The sequence below is a fragment of the Ailuropoda melanoleuca genome, chromosome 8, assembly GCF_002007445.2.
Source record: "Ailuropoda melanoleuca isolate Jingjing chromosome 8, ASM200744v2, whole genome shotgun sequence".
Lineage (NCBI taxonomy): Eukaryota > Metazoa > Chordata > Mammalia > Carnivora > Ursidae > Ailuropoda > Ailuropoda melanoleuca.
In genome coordinates this window covers 11428420-11433162 of record NC_048225.1, presented here as the reverse complement: position 1 = coordinate 11433162, position 4743 = coordinate 11428420, and positions in this window count along the sequence as shown.

Sequence of the window (4743 nt, the reverse complement as noted above, 5' to 3'; positions counted from 1 at the left end):
AGGCTTTCACAGCTCCCGGGGCTGCAGGTGGGGCTCTGGGGCTCCTTGCGGGCCCAGCCATGCTTCCAATCATTCCAGGGCTGGCAGTCCCTCCTCTCTCGCAGAACACCACGGCCTGCTCCTCACGCTGGCAGGAAGCATGTGGCCCCGTGGCAGCGATTCTTCTAGCCCGAAAAAGGAGCAAAAGGAATATTTGATCACAGGTGGCTGCTGTCAGCTTGCAGTCTCTGAAGTCCTGGGTGTCCTGGGGGGCCCCTCCTGCCCATCGCCAGCCCTGGCCCAGGACTCGGCGGCTACCTCTTCAGAGGGAGTATGCAGGACTGGCCTCTCAGATGTCCCCCCTCCTTCACCAGGAGTGTGGTCCCTTCTGCAGAGTGGTGAGCCGTGGGTTCCCTTCTGAGTTTGTGTGGAGATGCTCTGAGAGCCCACACCACCCACCTTCCCCACTGCCCCTTCCTAGCAAGAGAGGATGCGTGCCTCGGAAAAAGTGTGGCTTTGGAAAGCAGACTTGGGTTCAGATTCAAGCCCACGTACAGCCAGGGGTGACTTGGGCAAACTCATGGAACTTCCATGTGCTTGTCTGAGCAGGGAATAAATGAAACCCTGTCTGCCAGATGCCTGGCTGTGTGTCCGGCCTGGGGAGCAACTTGATAACTAGGAGATAGAACGAAGTTGGCTCAGGCAGCTCAGAGGCCCGTGAGGTCCGTGCAGCCCCGCCTCGGAGGAGACACCTGCGTCGTCTATCCTGGACAGGTGCATTGCCGTTGAGTCTTCCAAGGTTTAGAGACAAGGACATTTTGTAACTTCCTGTCGCATCCAGTTCCCCAGTTCAACACCTGCCCTCGGTGCTCTTTCTGGTTTTTTAGGTCTAACTAGAGTCCCTTATGCTGCAACTCAAGTTCATTCTCTTTTGTCTCCTTTTCAGAAGAGATTGAGGATCGCCCATCACCTGACGTTTGTTCAGGAGCCTAAAGCCGTCGCCCCTCCTGACTGTGAGGATGGAATGGCAGCCGTCGCTCGGCTGGACTTCTACTCCCGAGGTGCAGACAATGAAGGGGTCCCCAGAGGCACGTGCCTTCCCCCAGACTCGCAAAGCAGAGCGGCAGGTGCAGGCACAAGCTCCCACATCCTCGGATTCCCTGAATCTAACTCCCATTGTCCCACCTCCCGGAATCTCACCGCCACCCCCCCCCCTTCTCTGAATGCTCTGCATGCTAGAACTTTCTTGCTTACTTTCCTGGATTAAGGAGGGGTAAAAAAGTGAGGATAAAATGGAGGGAAAAAATGGACTTTCCAAGGAGCCTGAATGTGCCCCCATTCAGGGAAGAGACATGAGACCCCTGGGGGCAGTCAGGGTGAGGGAGGAGCATGGGGACCCGCCAAGGCGCCAAGGGACAGACCAGCCAGGCGTCCCCACTCTCATCCGCAAGGCGCCTGCTGTGTCCCATAATCAGCACCATTATCTCCAGATAATTTTCCCTTCTCTCGGCAATAGGGCCTGTGAAAGGAGCTCAACGAAGGGCTGTGTTTCTGGGACTGGAAGAAGAGGGGACGTGGGCTTGATTGCAAATGAAAAATGAGGCCCGTGTGCCTGGCGTGCAGGCGGCGTGATTGCACCCTGCCCCGCGTCACCGCCCTCCCGGCTGTCCGAAGGGGAGCAGGAGCTGTCTACCTTTTCCTTGGCTCGCCTGGTGTTTAGCGAATCTATAATGCATTTAATCTCGGAAAGCCACTGTGCTTGGCTTTAAATGCCTGATTTGCTGTCGAGAGCCCCTGCAATTCTCTCTCTACCCTCATGGAACTTGAGGCTTCTGTTTGCACAATCAGCTGGGCTCCCTTTGCGGTGGAGCGCACCGGACCCGTGCCCTTGGTCTGNGGGGGGGGGGGGGGGGGCAAGAGACCCCCACCACCCACGCCCTTAGGAACAAGCAGGCTGCCAAGGAGCCCCCCCCCCCACCGTTCTGCACCTTCTTCATCCAACCCGGACTCTGTCGCACTGCAAGGACCACAAGGAGCTGCCGGGCTGGAGAGGGAGACAACCCACACATGGACGATTAGCGCTGGGGATACATGTCTCAGCAGAGGTGTGCACAGGGCGAGGAGTGCCTCTCCATCTCCTGAGCCGATGGAGGCTTGTAGCCTTGCAGGGCGAGCAGCCGTTCATTCGGTGCACACGCTGAGAGAAGGGTTGCCTGTTTGGGACCTGGTGAGCGCTGGGTGACAGCAAAGCCCAGGCCATATCCGGACAGAGTGCAGGAGTGCTGGGGACCCAGGAGGAAAGTGGGTCTTGTTCTGTGACATTGGAGGGCCAGTGGGGGTTGCTAGCAAGAGCGTGCACACAGACAGATGGAGTCAAAGAGACGGAGATACAGACGTACAGACGTGTATATACACACACAGATGCATACACACATATTTAAGAGTATATATTCTTCCAACGCTATTTATAAAATTTCACTTACGTACTGTATTTGTTTGCTGCTAGGGCTGCCTTAACAAAGGACCACAGACTGGGTGGCTTGAAGGACAGAAGTTGACTTTCTCACCATTCTAGAAGCTGAACTGAGATCAATGCTTTGACCGACCAGGGTTGGTTTCTTCTGAGGCCTCTGTCCTCAGTTTTTGGATGGCTGTCTTCTCCCTGTGTCCTCACGTGGTCTTCCCTCTGTGCGTGCCTCTGTCCTTGTCTCTGCACACAGACGGGACGCGGACTCACCCGTGTGACTTCGTTTCCAAGGCCCTCTCTCCAGTACAGTCACATTCTGAGGCACTGGGGGTTAGAACTTCAATATATGAGTAGGGGAGGCACAACTGAGGGCATGCTGTGTGCGAATTTACATTGATTTATGAGTTTATTTAAACTTCGTGTCTGCGGAGTCCCCTGGTCTATGGCCTCTCTGAGCAGTGGCTCGGTGGGAGAGGTCAGCTCTCCTACAAATGCACGGGCCTTCCCCAGGGCAACACTGACGTGGAGACTTCTCACCACCAGCTCTCAGGCTTTTGTGTCCAGCCAGGTTGTTCCAGTGGTCTCAGAGGTTGACCTCTATGGTCAGAGAAACCCCGGACAGCCCCTGAATCCAGAGGTCCAGGGGTCCCCAGAAATGCCAGGAGGGTGGTAGCCTTTCCTAGAAAGGAGATTTCACCTTGGAAGTGGCTCACCTTCCACGAGGATGGGGGCTGAAGCCAGGGAGGTGGGCTTCTTGACTCCTTTAATGCTCTTACGTCAGTTAGGACTCTCGTGGTTGCAAGCGACAGAACACAGGACTCAAATAGGTTTAAAATCCAGCGAGAGTTGTGTTTGCATCTGTAACCGACAATTCTGAGGGTAGACCTAGATTTTGGGGAATGGCTGGATTCGGGTGGGAGGGGCATGATATTTTTAGGTATCAGCCCTGTTCTCTTTTATGTCACCTCCTTAAGGAAGAGCTTAAGCAGTGGCAAGGTGACAGCTCCCAGCTCAGAGCCCACACCCTGCTGGAGCCAAATCCGGTGTCACAGAGAAAAGAGTTCTCAGCAGACTCATTTAGACCACTTTTTTTAAATGTCTTGTGTCTCATTGGATTTGTCTGGGTCACAGGAACATCTCCCAAACCATGCCTGCAGCCAGGGCAATGATGGAGCGATCATTCCCAGGTTAGAGGACACGTACCCTCCCCCCTACTCCCTGGAGTCAGGACATCCAAAGCAGGGATGCGAGAGATTCCCCAGAGAGAAACTGGAGTTCTTCCCCCCCCCCCCCCCCGCCCCAAGAAGGCCAAGCAGCTGCTGGTTAGTAGAAGCAAAAGACATCGGCTATCGACACAGAGAGGCAGTTTGTGGAAGAAAGCATAGCGAGTTACCCTGGGGGACCTCGTCCTGGTTGTGCATTTCTGCGATACCTATGCCTTGAACAGTCGCTTTGGATCTATTATGTTGCAAGTTCCCTGCTGCTCACCTAAGCTAATTTTACTTCCGTGAAGCGGACTATTGTTTCTAAGAGAAAGAAATACTTTTCTTAAGCAGCTAAAAAAAAGGAGAGCGCAGTGGTTAGGGAAGACCCAGCACCTCCGGAGTCCGCACTGTGCCACCCGACCGCTGTTCGATGTTGCGCGAGTGACTTAACCTCTCTGAACTTCTTTGTGCTAAGGAGGGTTAGTAAAAGCTCCTTCTCGTTCTGAGCGTTAGATGAGATGAAGCACACTTGGCACTTGGCGGGTGGAGCTGGCTCAGTCAGTACGAGCTGTTACGTGTAGGAGCGAGCGTCCCGCGCGATCGTGGACTCACTGTGTCGGCCCTGCAAGAACGGTTAGTGTAACCAGGTTTTAGTGGAGAAAGCTAAAGCCAAAAGAGGTTGGGCAGCGACTGCCAGGTCCCAGAGCTCACAGAACACCCAGGTGGGTTAGAGTCCAGGGCCCCCGGCTCCCAGGGGAGCCAGCTGCTTCACTCTGTGGCGGGTCTCCGATGCCCATCCGGGACAGGGAGCCCATTCCTAGGATGCGGAGTGCGGCTACCCGCGTCTCCTTGCACATCCTTCTGTCTGCAAGGGGAGCTGAGTCTTTGCCTTTGCAGAGGCTCTTCTATGGTGAAGGGAGAGCCCTCGTGCCGGAGACCCAGAGGCCTGACTCTGTGTGTGTGAGTGTGTGTGTGCACGTGCACGCTTGCACATGTGTGTGTGCTCTGACCCTCTCGTTGGGCCCTGGCTCCTGAAGGAAGCGGCCATGGTAAGGGGACAGGGCAGCCACCTCCCTCACCCTGAGCCTGTCC